The 23,733-nt window shown below is 38.7% G+C and overlaps 1 protein-coding gene across 1 annotated transcript in view; it reads right to left on the bottom strand.

Annotated features, from left to right (window-relative positions):
• Nucleotides 1–23,733, bottom strand: part of LOC126755348 (putative ATP synthase subunit f, mitochondrial) — a 565,888-nt gene that overhangs the window by 503,849 nt on the left and 38,306 nt on the right. The gene's annotated exons all lie outside the window — the stretch shown is intronic.

Genomic DNA, 23,733 nt, shown 5'->3' with positions numbered 1-23,733 from the left:
AAACTAAATACACTGTTCTTTGTGAAGTCAGACGAAGAACTCCTGTAGGTGAATAACAGCTATCGACAAGACTCGCAGCACCTATTACAAATCTGCTCAGGTATTTTTTTATATTTTCGCTATTTCACCTGGATGTCTTAAAATATGACATCCGAGGTGTGTTTGCCTTGATCTGGCAAAAACGAAATAGCAGCGAGGAGGTAGTATTGATATGATTTAATCTCATCTTCTTTCAGATAGCAGCTGCAGCTGGCATTCGGAAAGAATCCCGATTGGATTGTGTCCGGTGAGAAGTTATTCAACCAATGAAAGGATTATCTGATTACAACTATATGAAATGATGATTGAAAACTTTCCCAAAAGTCTACTATATTCCATTACAAGCGAAAAAGAGTGATCCACTGAGTAGCAATCAAATATTTATTTTCAACCCATCTACAAATTCTCTTAAAAGTATAAGGTGGCTTCCAAAGGCGTTTTGAACCTTGCGCCCCCTGGTGACGCCGTCTATATGTCGAATGGTGGGTTAAATTTGCTATCTTTATTGATTGTCCCGTCAGAATTTCATGACATTTCATTGATTGGAAGTGAAGTTATTGCGTTTTAAGTCTCAGTATGTTTGTGTTATCGGTGCGAAAATGAGCTTCGAATAAAGAGCCAACATTAAATTTTGTTTTAAAATTGTTAAAACTTTTACCGAAACGTTTCAATTGATGAAACAAGTTTATGGCGATGATTGCCTATCCCGTAGCAGAGTGTACGAGTGGTTTCAACGTTTTCAAAGTGGTCGTGAGAACATAAATGACGATCAACATGTGGGCCAATCAAAATCCGTGATCACCGGAAATTCCATCGAAATTGTGCGTGAATTCATCAAAAATCAGCTAAAATCATTATTGAAATTCATGAAAATGGAATTGAACCTCTCCACAACATCGATTTATCGCATTTTGACCAATTTTGGGTTTACGAAAGGTGTGTGCACGGGTGCGGAACAGCACAAATTGACTAACGACCAAAAATTGCTCAGAATCCAACATTCTAAGGACTATTGTTTGACCAAAAATCACATTTTAACCATTAAACACTCCCCGTATTCACCTGATATGGCACCGTGCGTCTTCTTGCTTTTCGAAAAAATGCATTTGCCCATGAAAGGAAAGCGTTATGCAGACGGCTTGCAACGGCATACTGGCGGCCATACCGGCCAACGAGCACTAACTAAAACTATCGTTCGACATGCTTTGGGACCGTGCAAAAAGCTGTATTGAAGCAGAAAGAGACTATTTTGAATAAAATAAATTGATTTTGCCAAAAACCATTTGTTCCCTTTTTTAAGTCCTGTTTAGTTTGGAACGCCATCTTGTATTATATTCGAGTTTTGAGAATAATATAACTTTGCATACCAAATTTAATTTAATTATAATTTAATTATCATTAAAATTAGCTTGTTAAGTTGTTTGATTTAAATGTTATAGGATTTGTGAAAACTCAGAAATTAAATCGCACATTCTTTATGGGAAACCTTTTCTCTTCACAAAAAGCAAAAATTCAGCAAAATAAATTAAAACGAAATGTTATCAACAAAAAAGTAAAGCAACACAGTTTAATGAGTTTTTGTTTCCATTTCGGGTCTGTTCCAGCTGCTCCGCTTGACGCTCCGGCAGTAGCTGTGTCTGCGGCTGTGGCTGGTTTTTGTCTCGCAGCCGTGTCACATTACAGTCTGGCCGTGTTTTTGCCAAGGCCCCGCTGTGTATGTGAGCGCGCTGCTCGCATGTATGCGTGTGTGTAATGTACGGTACAATTTAAGAGCATACAGCACTGTGATTGTTGCTCAAACTATCACTTAACCGCTGCACTTGTCTCACTGATTTCCGCTCCCCTAGCTGGCAGCTAACCGAACATTCTAGGCGCTCGTAAAGCACGGTTGTCTATAAGTGTTCTTCTTCTTCTGCTGTCGGCTCACAGCTGTCTATCCGCGCCTTTGTCAACCATTTCTCATGCAGCTGCTCCTCATTTACCGCAATCGCATTACATATCCAAAAGCAGACACACGTTCGCTTGTAAGTAACGGGTATAAATGAACTTTCGTGTGCAAGTGTGAGTGTGTGCAGGCGCAGCGTTTGTTAGAGCTAGTAACCGCAGCACAGTCGGCGTTGTGCTAAATCTTGTGCGACAACTTTTAAGTAACAGCAACAGTTCTTCTTGTGCGCCAGCATAGCAGCTGTAACCTCGTGTTTAATTCCTTATCCGCTCCTCGGCTGCGCCTGCACTCGCACTGCCCTGCGTTGACTCGACAAATGCATTTATTCTTTCATTGATTCTTTACTGGCAACACATTTATTTATGACGCTTTATGCTCGCCATGGAGGCGAATGTGTGTGTGTGTGCGTTGGAAATATGCCGCGCTTACAATTCCGTTAAATGTCGTGAAAGTTTTGACATGCCATCTTCTGTTCGTTGTGAGTGTAGTTTTATGTCTCTTCAAAATATTGTTGCATACCAACAGGCGCACTATCTTATTGCTGGCTTTATGCACACACACATATAAACAAGTCATACATTTCCATCAAATGTGTCTGTATTACTTATGTTTTTGTTCAAATGCTTTTGCTATTTTATTTCATTTCACACTTGTTCGCTTGAATTCGCTGTTACTTAAGCCCAACAACGTGTTAAATTGCATTTTGCACTTTCCGTCTGGTCGCCACTACTGCACCTTAACTTTAAATAGGCGAGTTTTGAGTTAGTGTGAGCCTGCGGAAAATATCTGGTAACTATTACTTGTTACTAAAGGTTTATCTGGGTTCAAATTAGTTTCTAAATTACTTATCTGCCATCTTGCCATTCAAGAACAAGAAAGAAAATTAAAAGGCAGAATTTGATTAAAGCTGGCACAATTCAAAATGTTTCACATTTCCTAGCTCATTTTAGAAGCTTTAAAATAATCAAACCCTCTTTACATCTTGGTGTATAATCGCATTCTGCAGAGTCTTCAAATGACGAGATCACTCGACTCGACAATCCTTATTTGTACTCAAAAAGCTGTAAAAATGTAAATATAGGTTTTGTCTGGTGTTCTTTAAGAAGACAGTTTGTTGAAATTGGTTCAAATTTCCGTGCGAATTGATGCTCTAATACACAAATAATGAAAACTTATAAAGGCTTTGCCGTTAAATACTCTGGTTTTCACTTAATTCGGAGTTATCCAATACATAGTCTTACTGCTTGATGTCGTTCCAATTGCAAAAAAAAATTTATTATCCTATAGTTCATTCTCAATTTCAACCGAATCGTAAACTTTGTTTTTTTTTCAAGGTGTTGTGTACGTGAATTTAAAAAACAAAATGATAAAAGGGCAACGAGGTGATTGATTCTTGGATCTTAAAGGGTTGAAAAATCTTAAACATTAATATCACAGAAAACTGTCTTTAACAAAAGCTCATGTTTCCTTCGTTCAGTTTTAACGCTACACAAAAACTGTTTAATAATTTAGTAACATTGTTCTAATTCTAAAGAATTGAAAAGGTGAGTAGTTAACATAAAAACAAGGAAAAGTACAGTTTTCACTCTGACCCCCCATTTTTTCATTCCAGTTGGGGGGTAAGGGACCGGCGGGGATCGGACACTGGATTAGCTAGTGGACACCTCCTCTCTATCCCCACCAGGAGCGTGGGAAAACTTTTCACAAAAAAATTTTGTTTTTTGAGAAAAATCACATTTTTGTGTCAACGCTCTAGCGGCTAAAATATTCCGCGTAGGTGGATCAAATAAATTGCACCGGTTAGATAATTCGAAGTATGCGGTCTTGTTCTCTGAATTATTCAAATCAAATTATGTACAGGATGAGCTTGGAACTACTTCTACTTTCAATATCAAACTTCAGTGTGATATTGATAGTTTCTATGCTTGGTGCCTAAAATCACAGCTTTCTCTGAAATTGGGTGAATGTTCTGAGATCTCATACGCGAGAGGATGTAGCATTTTACTTTCTAGTTATAATATTTCAAATTGCGTCCTAAAATGTGAAACCGAAATTAAATATCTTGGGGTAATCTTTAACCATTTTCTTTCAAAATTACATCAATTACATATATCACTTCTAAATCGTTTTCTGTGCTTGGCTTTGTCCGTCGAAATGCTTCCACATTTTCCGACCCCTATACGTTACGTTGTCCATCTTGTGGTATGCTGTGTTCATCTGGATCCTCAGATCTTGATTTTTCTGACTCTAGGGCTTCCTATATATATATATATTATATTTTCAATTTAAGTCAAAATTGTTTAATAGTGTCTAAGAATTAATGTTCATAGATTTAAGCAACTACATAAGTAAATAAATAAATTCAGAATGCAAGTGTATGATCCATACTTTAAGTCTTATTTTTCGATGCCGCCCGTTAAACTTTTTAACCCATTTCCTTCCTCCGTTGCGTTTTCCAAACTTAACTATTCTATGTGGCGTGTGTGTGAGATATCAGTGTGATTTGTTTTTATTCGGAAGTATGTAGTTAGGCTTTCACTCCTTCCATATCTCCATTCCCTACAAAACATGTACTGACACACACTCAAATATATATTTTTTTCCGAAGTGGGAATCTTATAAACAGATACTGCCAATACTGACAGTACGCATGATCCCATATATCGCGGACAATAAAAGAAATTCTGTCATATATAAATCTGTATCTCCATGCTTTCACCGCACACAGGTTTTAATATTTTTAATGAGCCGTTGAGCTTTGGTGGCTGTTTCTCAACGATTCTGCCATTCGTTTAGACTCTTTTGCCTTTCGTCTTCACATTCTTTATTGGTTAGGGTTCTGCGGAGTGTTTTGCTCAAGTCATACAATCTTTTCAGCTCAAGCTGATAGTATTATACCGGATACGGTGCTATCAGCTTCATGTGACACTGTACAGAAGGTACTGGCTACTCTAATGGCGATGAGACAAAACAGTGAATTTACCATTTTTACGCATACGCTATACGGTAGCGCCGATCACTCGAGCTGCTTTTTCACTCATATTTTCTATATGCGTTTTGTTTTTCAGTGTGGTAGTCAACGTTCAGAGTAATGGTTTCTTTTTTCTACTTGTAATCAGGACTGCTTCGGTTTTCTGTACCTCTAGCTGGAGTTTCGAGGCATCTCACCGGTTTTTAATTAGTTTTAATGTAGCTGCACATTTTGGCTACCATTGCCATAGAAACACCGTCCACATATCCAATTATTTTCACTTCTTTTGACAGAGGGAGACGTAATATATTTCAAAACAGCGGTCCCAACACGAATTCTCCTACCACTTCATCCGTATCATTCTTATAATCTAAAGTAAATATGCCGGCTTTTTTTCTTTTTTAAGCTCCGCATTATTTGGGACCAGTACGATGTGCTAAATGAATTTTACGCAGCAAAAGATATTTACTTTGTATTATTTAGAGCTATGCTTCCACCTAGTAACCTTAATATCTTTATCTGCATTTTTATTTAGTCAATTGTGGAGCGCTCCTCTTGAAACCAGTATTGATAGCTAGATAAATCATCTTCTACTTTTTCCAGGAGCAGTTCGAGACGTTGCCATATCAATCGCTCCAGAGCTTTTACGATTACATCTATCACGCCGAGTGGTCGATACGTACTTGGATCCCCAACTATTTGGCTTGGCTTCTGCAGAAGAACTAACCCTTGATTTTTCTCATACTTTTGAAAAGATACCATCACTTAAGACGTTTGGGGTTGTGCTGTATTGCGATTTTCAGATAGTATATACTTTCTTCTTAATTGGCCTAGACACCGCTTACGCAGTTATAGCTGAGTTTAGTATCGGATATTCTACTTGATCTTTCCAACAGAGGAGAGGTCTTTCCTTTCATCTACTTCCCCCGGTGGGTAATGCGTCGAATATCCTCAGAGCTGGAGTGTTTTCATCCATTCGGAGAACATGACCTAGCCGGCATAGCCGTTGCCTGTTACTTCGCTGAACTATGTTAATGTCGTCGTATATCTTGTACAGTTCATCATTCCATCGACTGCGGTACTCGCTGTCGCCAATGCGCAGAGAACCACAAATGGTCGGTAGAACCTTTCTCTGGAAAACTCGAATGCCTACTCATCGGATGTTGTAATCGTCTTGTAAAATTTAGCTTTGATCGTCGAGAGATGACTTTACTACTGCTACTCACTCCAAGTTGCACCTGTTGGCAACAGATATTCTGCGTTGGATTTCGAGGGAGACATTATTGTTGGTGTTGATACTGGTTCCAAGAAAGTCGAAATTATCTACGACTTCGAAGTTATGACTGTCAACAGTGACTTGGATGCGAATGCCTCGTCCTCGATGTGGTTTAGTAAGGTATCCCGGCATTCGTCTGGATACCAAAGCCACATTCGAGGCGAGGCATTAAGTGAATGGGTGCTGGCTAAAAGCCTCCACATTTTGAATGAGCCGAGTGAATGGTATACGTTTGAAGGGCCTGGGGGCGTAAGTGACATTGACGTGACGCTTATGAACGAGGCAGCAAGTAGGGCTTTTATAGCGGGATTCTGTAACCAGTCTCTAGTCTCTATTTGAGACATTTTGAGGCAAAGCCTCAATTTGAGACTAGTTACTATTCACTAAACAGCCTCTAGCGTTAGTCTCAAAATATTGAGACCTGGTAGTTAGCAGGTCACAAAACTAAAAAGAACTCTTGTCTGCCATTTTGAATATACTGAATAGAGATCATCATAGATATTAATCGATTGTCGTTTCTTTATATTTTGTAAGCAACTCAAACACGAAAAGGTTAAAAATAAATCAATTTTACATAAATTTCGTAAATATTGTGAAACAAAGTCAACATATATTTTTATTTTCATTGATAATTATGTTTTTTGACTATGTTATAGAAAATTTAATATTTGTTATCGACATATTTATTTTCATTCAAGTGTAAAAACATCTCTGAATAATGAAATGTAATAGATTTTGTGACTGTCACTTACAGAATAGCAATATCATCTCAAGTCTCAAAAATTGTCTCTAACTTAAAATCTCAAATTTAGAGACTTGAGACTGTCTCAAGTTACAGAATCGCACGGTTAGTGTTAGGTGGGAGGTTAGGGGGGGGTGGGGATTGAGTGATCATAATTTGATTCAAATTATGGTTACCCCTCGATCCCCTCCCCCGCCTTACGAGAGTCCATTGCGGCGATGGCGTACCACTGGTACTGACTGGAACCAATATGGACTCTCGGTTAGGGAAGCGGAGTTGGGAGTTGACGAGCAGATTGCTCGTCTCTATGAGGTTGTTTGGGGGGTTAATGATAGGGTTTTTCGTAGGTTTGACTGTTCTAAGGTTAGTAAAATCAAATGGTGGACGCGTGAGCTAACCTTGAAGAGGAGGACTGTCAGGCGATTGAGTCGAAAGTTTCAACGCGCCCGACGGTCCAATTCTGATAGGCTGTCCCAGCTTAGGAACGAATTTAGTTGTGCGGATAGGGAATATAAAGAGATGTTGGTGAAAATTAAAGACGAGGAGTGGAGGAGCTTTTTTAGGGAAAATAGGAACGACCCCTGGGGTCAGGTCTATAGGATCTGCCGGGGTCGTAGGAGGGAGGATGTCACCTCTCTTCGCGTCGGTGACACCTTGTTATCGTAGTGGAGAGAGTGTGCGGGGGTTCTGTTAGGTGCGTCCTTTCCTAGGTCGGAGGTGCAGGTACCTCAAGAACAAGAGGTGCCTGTCCCTCCATTAGATGATGGGGAGTTGGGGTACGCCTTTGGCCTGGTTAGGTCTAAACGGTCCCCAGGGTTTGATGGTTTGAACGAAGAGATGTGTAAAAGCTTATGGAAGTTCATTCCGGAATACTTGGAGGCCATTTATGATAAGTGCGTCTGGGAGGGATACTTTCCACGCGAGTGGAAAAGTGCTAGGGTTGTTCCTCTCCTGAAGTCCCCTGATAAGGTCAAGAGCGATTCTCGATCTTATCGGGGCATTAGTCTCCTTCCAGAACTTGGAAAAGTGCTGCAAAGAGTCATGGTGGAACGGCTTCAGGAGCTAACGCGGGGTATGTGGTCGAATAGGCAGTTTGGGTTCAGGAAAGGACGCAGTATAGAGGATGCGTGGTTTTACGTACAGAATGTCGTTAGGGAGAATGTCAACAAGTATGTCCTTGGCATATTTGTTGACTTCAAGGGGGCGTTTGACTACCTAAGCTGGGATCGAGTGGTGCAACGGCTGGAGGAGCTTGGTTGTCCGGAAATTACTCTTTGGCGGAGTTATTTTTCGGACAGTAAGGCCTCTCTTGTCGGCACGAGTGGAAGTGTGGAGATCGGAGTGGTTCGTGGCTGCCCGCAGGGTTCCATCTGTGGTCCATACATTTGGAACCTTATGATGGACACTCTGCTTGGGCAGTCCGAGCCACTCTGTAAGTGTTGTGCATATGCGGACGACCTTCTTCTTATGGTTGAAGGTCGCTCGAGGTCTGAATTAGAGCGGGCGGGAGGAGATCTCTTAGAGATTGTTAATTCTTGGGGTTTAGGTGTGGGGGTGGACATATCGAGGGAAAAAACGGTGATAATGCTGCTTAAGGGCAGATTGTCACCGGTTCGTCCACCGATTGTCCGTGTGAATGGGGTCAGCATCAGGTATGTGACGCAAGTCAAATATCTGGGACTGACCATGAGTGAAAGGATGTGTTTTACTCCACACTTGGCGGATGTGAAGGATCGACTGCAGGCAACGGTAGGCAAAATACGACGGATTTTGAGGAGCGATTGGGGTCTCGGACGTCGAGCTGTCCGCACCATATATCGTGGCTTGTTTGTGGCCTGTGCCACTCATGGAGCCCCTGTTTGGTGGGAGACAGCCACGACTGTCTGGGGGTCTCAAAAACTCCTCTCAATCCAGCATTGCATGATGCTTGCTTGTTTGCCTGTATGTCGCACCGTCTCAACGGATGCGATGCTGGTCTTGTTAGGTGCACCCCCTCTTGACCTGATTGTCATACAGCGTGCTGTTGCATTCAGGTTAAGAAGGGGCTTGAGTGTGTCATTGCTGCGGAATGACTGGATTTCCGACGATGATGTTGAGAGGGAGGGATATCTAGGGAGCAAGAGGCTCCTAGATGATAGGGTTAGGTGTAGGTGGCAAGAACGTTGGGACAATAGTCCTAACGGCCGAGTGACGTACGAGTACATTCGGGACGTAGGGTTCGTTGTGGATAACCCAGACTTCAGATTTTGTCTGAGTCTGGGTTTCCTGCTTACGGGGCATAGGCCTCTGAATGTATTTTTGCATCAGAGGCACCTATCGGATACGTCGGGGTGTTTTTGTGGGGCAGTTTTAGAAAACTGGTCGCATTTAATTGCGGAGTGCCCGATGTACTCGGACATTAGGGATCTGGGTGGTATGAAGATTAGCTGGACTGATGGACGGTTAGATGTTAGTGGTGTGATCTCCACTAGGCGGAATACCGAACAGTTAGGGTCGTTTGCGCGTGAATTATTTAAGCGGCGAAGGCGGTTAGCTGGAAATTAGGGTTAGTTTCTGTATGATTGGTGTGTGTAAGTGATGTGTGTATGGGGTCCAACCCCTGGCCACCAGTCCAGAGCCGTATGGAAGCTCAACTGGTAGTAGTTTCGGCTACGAGGTCTGACCGGAGACTTAATTCTGGTACCACGGGGAGCAGGAGCCCTTGGATGTAACTCCAATCTGCTCATTGGGTTTGGCCCTTTGTGGAGATTCGTGGTGGTTGTGGTTAAAAGCCAAATGCGGGAAGAACTGACCTTGTCACTTGAATGTGGAGCTGCATTGCAACCGGGTGCCGGACCCAAAGCACGGCAGAGGTTTTAGATGAGCCTCGAACCCGACCAAGGTGGTTAGTGTGTCCATGCCACACTGCCAATTGGTACTGAAAATGTTTAGCATTCTCAGGGCGCTGATCAACGCATTAATTTGATCCGCTGTGCTTTTGAGCGCCGTGGAGTAAGGCTGTCGTCAGCAGGTACCCACGTTAAACACACCGGATGTTGTCAACAGTGACGTTGGAGTCTAGTCGAGAGTGCGACGACTGTTTGTTTTGAGGATATGAGATATTTTGTCTTGCCATCGTTCACTGCCAGACCCATTTGCCTCGCTTTTTTGTTCAAACTGGAGAAAGCAGAACTAACGGTGCGGTTGTTTGGTATACAAGTATATTCAATAATGTTTTGTTTTCATTGATTTGGTTTGATTTGTTGTGTTGTGTACACGCAAAAACAATAAAAATTAAAAGAGGATACGCAACGAGGAAGAAAATGAGTTATAAAGTTTCAAACTCACCGTCGATCGAAGGCGCGCAAATCATCTGCAAAGCCGGTCAACTCGAAAGATCGGAAAGTTATATCCTGTGCATTAGAAATATGACGCGAAGATGAGGCAAAAATTTGAAATCCTTAAATCCGAGAGATCAAAAACCAGTCGAAACAACGAATTTTACCCGGCGAACCTATTTCGAAGAAGCCAAAGAAAACGGACGGTTTGACCCAAATTAACTACTTGGTTACAAAGTTACATGTCTCTGCTATGATAAACTAGAGGATACATTTTTCACACGGATAGTTTTGCCGGAAATCGCGGTAAACCACTTTTAATTCCTAGAAATTCATTCACGCTCCTTCTCTTCTTTTTCCCGACCTCAGATCTCCCGTAAATTGTTTTTCTCTTAATATCTGCTATTTTATCTTTCGTTTCGTTGTTAACAATTTTTCCCTTTTTCTATTTGTGCCTGATAAAGAGTTTTTTCGGGAGTTCTCCTTTACTACTTCAACATGAAGTAAACCTCTGTGGAAAGTTATTGTATTTTTCTGCAAGTTTATGGTGTACATGCTCATGCTGTGCGAGCGTGAAATATGGAGCAAATACGGCAACCCTAAGTGCAATAAACTATATGTGAAACCTGAAATTCACAACTAGACACGAAACAATAATTTTACATGAGTACAACACTCAGCCTCATGATGCAAGGCCTGTTAAGAACTATTTCGGGAAACAGCTGCTTGAATTTTTTTTTCACACGCTTTTTAGTCCAAGCCTTGTCTATTTTGACTAGCATTTGTTCTGGAATACAGTTCACACCTCTTAAGTATCATTAATAGGCAAATCAAAAAAGTCTTTGAGGTATGTTATATTCTGAAGGTTGTAGTGACGGAATGTGGCATGTTTGTTATAAGATGTTATCTGTTGCTCTTATTGAGGAGTATTTAAAATATTTACTTAATATAATGCAATGAGAACTCATATTGTGCTTGTTTTATGGTATCCCATAATTAGAAAAAGTTTCTGTTGAATAACGAAATAATAAAACTAAAACATCCAGGTTCATTTTATTTATAATTTTCTACTGATTCTCTATCTAACTAATTGACTTATAAGACTTTGTTAGATGCATAAAAAATAATTTCATTATAAAACAAGGTCACTATTTTCCAATTTCGTTGCAAAGTAGTACTAAAATGCTTATTTAAATTAAATATTTGTTAAATCTAATGAAAGGCAAACAAACAGGCTGTAACAACATAAATCAACATTTACAAATTTCTTTAACGAACACACTTCACTTTAAGCGAAAAAATTGAAAAGAAATCATTTGCAACACGTATACTATCGAGCCTAGTTACTTGAGCTCACGCCTCCACATAATGTCTAAAATTGAAAGACCATCACCAGAACGACTAACTAAGCAACAATCAACCACCAATTTCGACAGTTAAGGAACCTGGCAGAGCTTTGTTAGGACAACAATGGAAACGTCTCAGTCGATGGGAAAAACGCGCGAGAAAATTAAATGCTAAGGAGCCGCGTTCAATGAGTGGAATTGCCTGGTGGATGCGGACAGTTAAGGTGGTAGTGAGGGGCAGTGCAGGCAGGCAGATACAAATGCGTCAAAAGTGCTGAGAAAACCAATCAAAATCAAATGTGGTAGAAAAATTACACACTTAACGGCGACACAGTGGTCGCGGACGAGCAGGCGTGGAAGCGCGGGGTGCATTTGAAGACGCAACGTCACTGTGACGCACACTACGTATGTATGTGCGTGTGTGTGACTATGCACTTAGCATAGTTATTACGCGCCCAAATCGAAGTGGGCTGCGTGTTGACAGACGTGGTGATTACGTTGTTGTTGCTGGTGATTGCGCTGCTGCTGCTGCTGTTGATGTGGTCGTTGTGTTTGTTGCGCCAGCCGCAACAACATTGGCCGTATTGTTAACAAACAATTGCCGAAACGTGATTTGACAATTTCCAATACGAATTCTAAACACAAAGCGGCGAGCGTGTAAATAAGTGTGTGAGTGTATATGCGTGTGAGCTTGTAGTGGGATGGTCAAATGCCGAAGCATGACAGCACAGGCACGCTAGAGGGGGAAAATGCTAAGCGACGTTGGCGGTGGAACAGGTGGCGGGGAGTCCAATTTGTTATTGTTGCGCATGAACGTGCGTAAAATTGGTGCGATTTTTGTTGTTTTTCTAAGCGTTCTTACTTTATTTATTTTATGTGTTTATTTTCGTGATGTTTTTTTTGTGTGCTCTGTTTGCCAACGGCTAGGACGAGCAAGCTGGGTTCACAATGCAAATTCGATTTGATTTGAATTTCTTGTTTGCTGGCTCGGAGCTTTCAAAATGTTGTTCTTATTTTCCTTAAATCTACTTTAAATTTAGCTGGTGTGCTCTCTTATATATTTTTATTTATTTACTTTTTAAATTTTATGGTAAATGCCCAAAGGAGGAGTGAAATTGAAGAGCTTAGCTGCGATTTTGATACATATTTTTATGTATTCTTATTAATTGTGGTTTATCTGATATAGTTTCAGATTTGAATCTACTCTCAGCGAGTCACAATTGTTTAGCCCTGTCGCGATAATTATTTTAACTACTAATGATGTTTTGTTCGGAAGTCCTTATGCATAGCACCTTGGTAAATAAGGAAAATAGCTCGCACAATAATTTACCACCTTTTTATATAGCATTAGTATAGTAGCCATTAGGCAAGGCTATGCAAAAATGTATATATATTATGCATAACTATCGGTAGTAACTTCAGTAAACTGACTAGTCAGTCACCATTATTTGTATACTTTTGCAACATGTTGTTATAGAGTATTACACTGTTGTTCACCTAACGTTGGGTAGTCGAAAAAGACTTTTCGTATTTCTAATGAATACGTTAAAGTATTTTTATCCATATTTATCATAGATGGGCGCTTTGCAGTACCAGTAAAAATGCAGTCAAATTTTTTTTTTACTGATAATGAAATTAAATTTTCATTACCAGTACAGTTTTACTGATTACTGAAAAAATTAGCAGTAAAAATATTTTTTTACTGGTTACTGAAAATAATTTGCAGTAAAAATATTTTATTACTGGTTACTGGAAAAAATTGCAGTAAAAATAATTTTTTACTGGTTACTGAAAGAAATTGCAGTAAAAATACTGATAATATCATTTGAGTTGCATAACCAGCAAAATATTTACTGTTTACTGAAAATAGTTACTGGTAATGAAAATTTTGTGCACTATCATCAGGGAATTTAAATCATGTATGCACTCAATAAATATTTTTAGTTTTGCTCTGTCGTCTTTTCCTTAGAAAAAAATACACATGAAACAGTAAATGCAAAAGAGTCAGAACTCAAAACCCTACACCTATTTATGCAATATAAAGGAGTGGAGGTTATATGCTAATTGTTTTATATTAGCTGATAAGCTGCTTTATCAGATTCGATTTACCCACGTTCGTCCGTCTGTTAAATAAAGTTTATTTTAATTTAATAAGAATTATACTTCAAATTAAGAATGAATAATTTGCAAACCTGTTACAGGGTATCAATAAGTCGGTTCGCCTGACTAAAAACTATTTTACTATTGTCCATGTGCGCAATCAATGAACAAAACAGTTAATTCTAAAATAATTCGGTCATAGGTTTGAGTAACATACACTCTAGTGATTTTAAAAATTTAGGGTACTACATTGCAAAAAATAAAAAATTAAATATATTTAAATGAATACATTAAATTTCAATAGTGATGATTGTAGTAATGACCAAGATTTCGTTGGCGAAACACAATATTATGAGATATGACAATTTAAGTGAAAGTTCAAGTACACCAGATTCGTTGATAAATGAAGAATTGGTTGGTGTCAATGGGATTCTCTTTAGTGAGAAATTTTTCAAAATTGTGGAGACGGTGTGTTTAAAAAGATGCAAAAGCACTATTTTATTTGTTACTAGCTGACCCGGCGAACTTCGCACCGCCTAATTATTGGAGGCATATTTAGTAAGTCACAAACACACGACACAATACTTTTTTAATTTTATTGAAATTTGCTGCTTTTAGATTTTTACGAATATTAAAGAATTATAGTATAGGTGCATTCCTTTGATCGTGTGACGAAAATGATATGCGACATAAAAAAGCGATATAAATTACCCATGGAAAAAATTGTTTATACGATTACTGACAATGGATCTAACTTCGTTAAGGCATTTAAAGAATTTGGAGTTGAATTAAGTACGTGAATTATATCGCATATATGTATTTAATCCAAATCAATATATTCAATTATTGATTCTTATTGATTTAGGACCTATAAATGAATGTGACAGTGATGACGGATCTGACTCTGATTCCGATTCAAATGACTCGATAATTGCTTTAGGTCCCCAATTTCGATCTGTAACTCCACGTCTGTCAAAACACTTTCCTTGTGCGAGCCACACTCTAAATCTTTTAGCTTCAACCGATTTCAACAAAATTTTTAATTCATCAAGTCAGGATATTAAAGATATTCACAAAAGATCTTTCCAAAGGTAAAAATTATTTGATTAACTGAACACTTTTTACATTTACATATTTTCTATAACTTTGTAGATGCACACAGCTTTGGAATAAATGCAATAGACCAAAATCTGCAGAAGTAGTTAATGAAGTTATAAACGCGAATTTAATAACTCCATGCATAACAAGGTGGAACTCTCTTTATGATTCCGTTACGAAGTTGCCGCAACACAAAACCAATTTAGCAGAATTGTGTTACCGTTTAAAAATTCCTACCATTCTCAGCGAAGAAGTTGAGTACTTAGAGGAGTACGCAAAGCTTATGAGGCCTATTGCAGAAGCGATCGACTTCCTTCAGGGCGAAAAGACCATGTATTTTGGTTACTTTATCCCCCCACTATAGTGACTTTGAGAATAAAACGCTCGTTTGGAGCGTGCAAGCTTTAAGTATTTATCCGAAATAAGCGAAAAAATGCAAATAGCTTTGCTTAAAAGATTTGAAAAGTACTTCCCGATTCAGTCTGACGCTTGGGACGCTGTTATTGCCGCTATTTCTGTCCCTGACATTAAATTGCGATTTTTAAAAGCCCTTTTAGAAACTGCAACGACGCAAACAGAAGAAGAAGTAAAAAAAAAATGTTCAACACTTATGTGGTGAAGTATGGAAAGATAACAGATGACGCAACACGTGTTCCGCCTCAAACTACTCAAAAACCCTTCCTTGATTTCGGGGAAGAAAGTAATGGTAAAATTATTGCATTTGACTTTCAATTAAATATTTGATTTATGCATATATTCACTTAAATAGATATAAGCATACAGAGTGGTTCCACTGACTCAGGCAATTATCTTCAGGAAACGCTTTTATACCTGGTGGAACGAGACGCCACAACAAGTTGTTTAAATAAACATCAGGCTATTAAAAACGTTTTTCTAAAATATAATACCCCATTACCGTCATCTGCACCTGTAGAACGGTTGTTTTCTTTCGCTGGTATTGTTAACTGGTCTAGAAGGCAAAAACTCAGCGATGCAAATTTCGAAATGCTTGTTTTAAGAAAAGCTAATGGTGGATAACAAGTTGAAATAAATGTTTCAATGAAAAAAAATATTCGACTCTTCTTTAATTATTCATTGGCCTAGTGGTTGGCTTTTGATTTTTAACTACCAGTAACTATTTTCAGTAAACAGTAAATATTTTGCTGGTTTTGCAAATCAAATGATATTATCAGTGTTTTTACTGCAATTTCTTTCAGTAAGCTGTAAAAAATTATTTTTACTGCAAATTATTTTCAGTAACCAGTAAAAAAATATTTTTACTGCTAATTTTTCCAGTAATCAGTAAAACTGTACTGGTAATGCAAATTTAATTTCATTATCAGTAAAGTGTTACTGTTTACTGCTGTACGTAATGCAGTAAATATATAATGCAGTGTGCCCATCTATGATATTTATACTAATAAATAAACAAATAAGCAAATATGTACCATTTTTGCGGAGCACTTTTTGCCTTTTTCCGCTATAGACATTATTCCATCAAAGAATCGAAATTTCGAAATTTCCAGAACGGAAGCGAGCACATACAAATTTCATTGGGGGCTTGTGTGCATTCTTTCTTTTTTTATAAAAAAATTTTAAAATATAGCGAATTTATTATTTTCATTTATTTTTGAACAGCTGTAACTTTCTCTCAATGTGATTGGTAGCACTATATCTCGACTGTAACGACAAAAATATAATAAAATTGACAAAATACGAAAATACTTTTTCGACTACCAATATATATCTAAGTACATATATAAAACAAAGTTGTTGTTAGTTACACCATTTATAAATGAAGAACGGCTGAACCGATTTGGCTGAAAATTGGTGGGGAGGTAGTTTAGAACCAGGGTAAGGACATAGGATACCTTTTATCTCTTTATGGCAAATATTAATACAACTCATAAATACAAAAATTATATTTCAAATAATAAGCATTTGTTCAAAATTAATGTTTGGAAAATTAGAATATTTAATTTCATCAAAAAAAAAAAGAAAAACTATAATAAAAACAATAAAAAAACCTCACATCTATATGCATATGTATATAAAAGTAAGTTGTGTTAGTTACACCATTTATAGCTCAAGAACAGCTGAACCAATTTGACTGAAAATTGGTGGGGAATTTTAAACAGATTCTTCTTCAAAAATAAAACAAATGCTAAGTGTTTGTAATAGTAGAAAAGAACTGCAACTAAATACGCAGTGAATTGGATTATAACTGGCTCAGTAATCAGTCGTTGAGTATGTATTATACAGCATGCATACAAAAAGACTGATGTCATAACCTTTCCGTCCGACTTTTTCGTCTTTCCACACCTGAGAACCGGTTCATCATGCGCATTCCACCAGAATGACAGTCGATTGGACTCCAGTGGCAAATGATGGAGCTATGTTTCTATTATCACACACTGACGCAAAAATTCGGTTTTATTACGATTAAAGAGCGCTCAAATACTTCTCAGAATCAGTTATTCGTTGTTTTTATTGGATTATGAACTTGCGAGGCACCTACTTTGCACATAGCTTTCGAATCTTTAGAGCATCATTGTCCTCGGTGCTCAATTCGCCTGTTTCCAGCTTAGCAAAAGTCTTTTCAACGGTGGATTTCCCTGAGCCAAAATTCAACAGTATTTTCCCCAAAAAGGCAATGCTTTATTAACACAAGAAATGCTTTATGATCAATTTTTTTGTAAACTAACACAAGTTGCTTCACAAAAATGCTATATCTCATTAACTAATAGTTTTAATCCAACTAATACAAATCGTATAGATGGCAGTTGTAGTATTATCTATGTATCAGCCTCAGTGAAACGTGGACGGGTCCTCTAGTAAATGATAAAGATGATGAGTCGAGTTGAAATCCGAGTGTCTGTCGATCTCTTCGTCCGTCCGTCCACGAAAACTGTAATTTAAGTAAAAGTAGAGATATTTTGAGGAAACTTGGTATGCGAGTTCCTTAGTACAAAGAGTAGGAGTTCGTAGATGAGCGTAAGAGGACCACTATCAAGTCCACAAAATGCAATTAAAAGAAATCTATAAAGTGCAATAAATAAACGCTAAATTCAGATTTAGATCAGTCATTTGACACAGAGGATTGCAGCAGCAAGGGACACCTGTAGGTGAAATTTTGAAAAAAAAAGAGCTTGGCTCCGCCCTCTAATAGGCAGAACGTACATATTTCTAAAAGCGTTCAACCCACAATAACCAAATACGCTCGAAATAAAAACTCCTACCGACAGTGTGAAAATGGAGAATGTCGGATGATAATCCCGCTCACTTCCCATATAACGGGACTATTTCAAACTACTAAAAGTGCGATAAATCAATAACTTAATACGCCACAGACAACGTTTTACACTCGTTTGGCATTAGATGGCTTTATAAGTGTCGCGGATGAAAGTGGGCAATAGGCGTGGCACCGCCCACTTTTTGGTGAAATCACATATTTCAGGAGCCGACCTACCGATTTTGTTTATATGTGGTACGTGACATTCTTTTTTATATTCCTGTGACATACAGTGCCAAAATGAGCGAAATCGGCCTACAACCACGCCTACTTAGTAAAACCTTCATGTGTGTTTTAGACGAAGTGATCAATTACAGTTTGCAATTTTTTACGAAGCCACAAAGAGGTCGCGCCAATATCGGTCGGCGTTCTTTTTGCCATCAACGCCAAGGTACATGAACGACTAATCCCAGGATGCGATGACATACGTGTGGAATTATGGATCGGAGTCAATCAGCAAGCGATCGTCAAGTTGTCACAGCACGATTTTTCAAACAACAGTTACGATGTTCTTCTTTGGATGGTGGATAGTGGTTCCACCAGATCAAATTGATGAAATCATTTCTGCGGGATTCATGATGCAGAGAAAGATCCAGTATTATACGAAGTAATGAAAATCAATATGGTTCATGGACCTTGTGGAACCACAATCCCAATTCGGCTTGTATGTCTGACAATAAAAGCACGAAACACTATCCACTTGCTTTTCTTTCGGAAACACAAACTGGAAATGATGGATAGAATGGATATCGGCGTAGCTCACCAGACGAGATTGGCAGAAGATTCAGCATTCAATTTAGAGCAGTGGATATTAGGGTGGGTCGATTCCGGCCTTTTTTCGATTCGGGATTTCTAATCGTGCGGAAAAGTTGCCTTAGTACTTCCTGATTCCAATGCAACTTTTTGTTTTGAGATCGGATTGCATCTTCAACCCCAACTCCGGCCTTGAAATTTCGGAAATTCGCCGAAAATCATGAAATTGTCTACCTAGCGCCTGAAATACGCATCTCATGGCAAAATGTATAAAACAAAAGTTGTTTGTCACGTCATTTGCTACCGAAATGGTGTTTTGATCATGGCCGTAGGACGAACCGTTCCCGAGATACGAGCGAAAATGCGGCGCGCCACAGCGCAAGGTGAAAATTGTTGCAGCTCTCAGTTAACCTGTATTGGTCACCCAGAACCCACCGCGTGGAGGTCTTCGGGTTCCTCCCAAGCCCAAGCCAACCAACCAACCATATGTCAGCTTTGTTTTAGTCTGAATCTGTGTCAAATTTATTGATAAAATCAGATTTTTTACTAAACTTTGGCACTTGTTGCCTAGATTTCAGTGTAGAGCGTATAAAACGATCACGAGATTGGGGGCCAATAACTTTAGAAGATACCTCTGTCACCAGTTTGACGGTTCTCTCGACTGCCACGGTGTGGGAGGGGAATTCACTAAATTTCCATACCTCTGCAGTGTCTCCCGACAGCCCTTTTATGAGTTCTTCGTTAGAAACTGAACAAGGAACTGGTGGAACAGTCAAGGTAATAGTCTTCCAGTTAATCATATCGTAATAATTATTAGCTTTGAAATTCAGCTTTAGCACTTTATTACATCTAACCCTTCTATTTGCAGTGTCAGACTCTGCTTCTCAGGCTGCCAGAAGACGGTCAAGGGCCAACTTTCTGACTTCTATCCGTTCGTCAGTCATCATACTAAGGAGAATGTTTTCTGGAAGAGCATAGAAAGCATTCTGTTGAATGGATGAATCGACAACCTTGCGCAGTTTAGCAGGTAAGTATCTCGACCTTTGAATTGCAGCATGGAGAGCCATCTTTGATTGAACTGTTGAATCTTATTGAGAACCACAAAGGTGAGTAAACTGTAAGTATGTACTTGACCAAAATCTTTATTTCCTTTGTTGGTTTGTCAGTAGAAATGTATAATCTCAGAATTCTATTTGCACAGGTGAGCCAGCGAGATTTGCGCATGTTACCTGGATGCAGCGACGCTAAATCTGAGGAACATTGAGCGGAAATAACAGCTTCTGATATTTTATAGAGATAAGCTTGGTCTGTGCTAAGTTGGATCGGATTAATAACCTCAGAAGGTAATTGGCAGGGTGGAAAACTTTCAAATTTGACAACAGGCAACTTCTCACTATCAGGGAGCAGTTTACCTATGTCGCCAGAGAATGTATTTGGACTCTTTGAGACACCATCTATGTGTTCGAAAAGAGCACGAAATGGAAGTTCGTTGAAATGTAGAAGACAAACAACCCACTGTAATAGCCTACCTATTCTTTCTTCTAGTTTCTGAATGATTCCACCTTTCCAACCTGTGTTCGTGTTGGTGCCATCAGCACCGACAACTTCTAGATGTTCCACATCAACTGAATTGTCTTGTAAATGTTGCCATATAGCTTGCGTCTCATCCTCAGCTGACCCGAAAGGAGAGGTGACGTGGCCAAAGTAATGACAACCAGGTTCCCCTATAAAAGAAATATGTTCCTATTTGACAGTGTCGCGGTAGTACTTTTCACATTCGCTGACTTGTGTAAGTGTATTGTCTTTGCGGCCGTCAAAATACAGCCCATATACTTTCGGTGTTTTGGAGCTTAACTCCAACACTTTTTCTGCCCGACTAATCTTGCATTTGTCAGTGACAAAGCTAGCCTGATCCTCTGTTATCAAACCTGCTTTTTTGGCATCCAGAAAAGCAGATGAAACAATCAAGGCCGCTGCTCTATCACTTACTCCAAATCTTTGGGCAGCTAAAGCAGTGTGTTCTAATACTAGTGTGTTTTGTTTGGTTTTAGAGAATGGAAGAGAAAATTCATCATCAGCATCGTTTTTGGAAGAATCCATGTGCGACGCACCTACATTATTGTCGTCTGTATAAGAGTCTGGCTGATCTGAAGGGTACGTGTTCTAGCTGATACTTTTCTGGTAAGTGTTGATGTTGAATGACGTTTTGAAAGCTTTCTTTACGTTCATTTTTCTTTGTAATCTTTTTTGTTTCAGGTAGATCAACACTTCCAATGCGACCAATTCTTCTGGTTCTCTGGTCCAAGAGAAATGGTTGTTCATTTATAGGAACTTTCCTTTCCTTTGGACAAGTGCAAGAAGAAAAATAAATGCATTTATAAGCAGCGATGTCAAATAATTTTCCGGCAGAAGAGACAAAGTCGTCTCTTTTAGAGCTCAAACCTGTTGGGTTCCTTAAAAACATTTAATTAAGAGTCAGAAATTTCCTATGGTATGCGGTGAGCATATGTACAACTCTGGTGTGTGAAACTATCGGAATAGATGACTTTTTGAAAGTATTTTCAACCGTTTTTGCAACAATTTCTGTAACCTCTTTACTCCTAGGTTCATAGTTGTCGCCTCTGAGTCGCCCTATACGAAATCTTTCAAACTGATAACACAAAAGAATATCCTGGTAAGTAGGTAACTGGGACTCAGAGAGATTGTACGGATATATGCCAAACACAGGACATTTCTGTCTAAATTTAAATTTAGATACAGACATTTTGAGTTCTGTGTTCTGTTCAGAGAATATAAGTGATAGCACTCGGCGAAATCACGGACAAGAGTGAAGGAACTCGATGAAAAAATATTTGTGTGGAGACCTATCCGAACGTGTCCTTTGGCGTAGGTGAATGAATGTGAGTGATAGCACTCGGCGAAATCAACGTCAAGAAGTGTGGCCGCAAGCCGACTTTCACCTTCCGCTGTGGCGCGCCGCATTTTCGCTCGTATCTCGGGAACGGTTCGTCCTACGGCCATGATCACATATACCATTTCGGTAGCAAATGACGTGACAAATAACTTTTATTTCATACATTTTGCCATGAGATGCGTATTTCAGGCGCTACTGAGACAATTTCACGATTTTGGGCGAATTTCCGAAATTTCAAGGCCGGAGTTGGGGTTGAAGATGCAATCCGATCTCAAAACAAAAAGTTGCATTGGAATCAGGAAGTACTAAGGCAACTTTTCCGCACTATTAGAAATCCCGAATCGAAAAAAGTCCGGAATCGACCCACCCTAGTGTATATCGAAGTCGATCGCACTATATTCACCACTATGTATTGTCTAATTCACATTCAAAACTCATATCAATGTTGAGTATTGCAGTTTGGTGAAATCGATAAAATACGTTTGTAAGTACGTCACCAAAGGAAGCAACATGGCGGTTATTGGTCTTGAACGATACGGTCGATACGTAAACTGCAATAAAGCGCTTTGTATCCTACAAATTTATAATTTACTTTTGCAATTCATCATCATTTTCCGACTGTTGCGCGACTCGCCATTCATTTGGAGAATGGCCAAAGAATGTATTTCAACTCAGGAAATACATTACATCCAGTGGAAACACCGCCAGCAACAAAATTAATATTGACTAGTTTTTTCTCAACTTGCGTCAGTGATCCGTTCGCGAGAGCATTGCTCTATTCGGAAATGCCTTGATATTATACATGGATTGACATCTAGGTGTGTTCTCAACTAATGCATTAGGACGAATTTACACAATCCACCGGTTACTATTGATTAATGTACGCGGGTCAACTTCATTTGAGTCATTGCGTACTGCGAATGGTACGTTGTGTGCAACTTTTTGAGGAGCATGCCAGCAATTACAATTGCTGGAACATGATAATCACTGGAATAAAACGATGGACGATTTGATAGCCACTTCGCATGCCACTAAAGTTCGCACACTTTTCGCGATAATCATTCCGACATATCAGCCTTCAAATCCGCGTCAACTGTGGAATACAAACAAAAGTTATATTGCCGAAGACATTTTACATCGTATTCGATAAGAACTGGAAATGGGCAAATTTCGGTTGATATTTCCGAATGTTTATGCCAACAAATGAAGCCGTGAATTATGCAGTGGAATTTCTAAAATCATTGGAGAGGTTGCTCATTTTCAAATAAAAGTTACTTCAGCTTATATAATTTTCTTGTGAAATATTATGTTTTTAAAGAAATTGAAACGTCCACAGATGTTTTTTTATTTATATTGTTACTACAATAATATTTATAATTGGCGATATCTGCCACCACCTTATGAGTTCTTCTACGAATGTTAATCCTATCTACTTCGTAAAGAATCATCTTTAACAGTACATGGTAAAAAGATCTTCAAAAAAATGAAAATGTCATCGGAAACATCCGATATATTTTATGATGCCTTCACAGGAGAAAATTATAAAAGCCGTACTAAAAATGTATCTAACTAATTTCGACAATTTGACCAAATTTTGCTATGAAACATTCCCATAACACCCCATAATGTCAGTATGAAATGGAAAGGGCGTCACATACTACATATTTTAGAAGACCATTTCGAATCTATTAGCTTACATATATAGTCACAGTAATTACTCAATAGTTAATGGAAGTTCTGAATATGGGTAGTAGCTTCATTATGTTTATTGATTATTTCGTGTGCCGAAGTTTTAATCATCCGGTTCATTTATATCACAATATTGGAATATCTAAGGTTATGTTAGATAAAGTTTGTTGTTACACATAATAGATTGCTGTATTATTTAGTGTATATAATATATGTAGGAAGGAAAGCTATAAGCAGACAGAAATACTAAC

This window comes from Bactrocera neohumeralis, chromosome 4 (assembly GCF_024586455.1).
Source record: "Bactrocera neohumeralis isolate Rockhampton chromosome 4, APGP_CSIRO_Bneo_wtdbg2-racon-allhic-juicebox.fasta_v2, whole genome shotgun sequence".
NCBI classification, from domain to species: domain Eukaryota; kingdom Metazoa; phylum Arthropoda; class Insecta; order Diptera; family Tephritidae; genus Bactrocera; species Bactrocera neohumeralis.
Note: the sequence above shows the minus strand (reverse complement) of the source record. Positions and strands in the feature narration are given on the sequence as shown.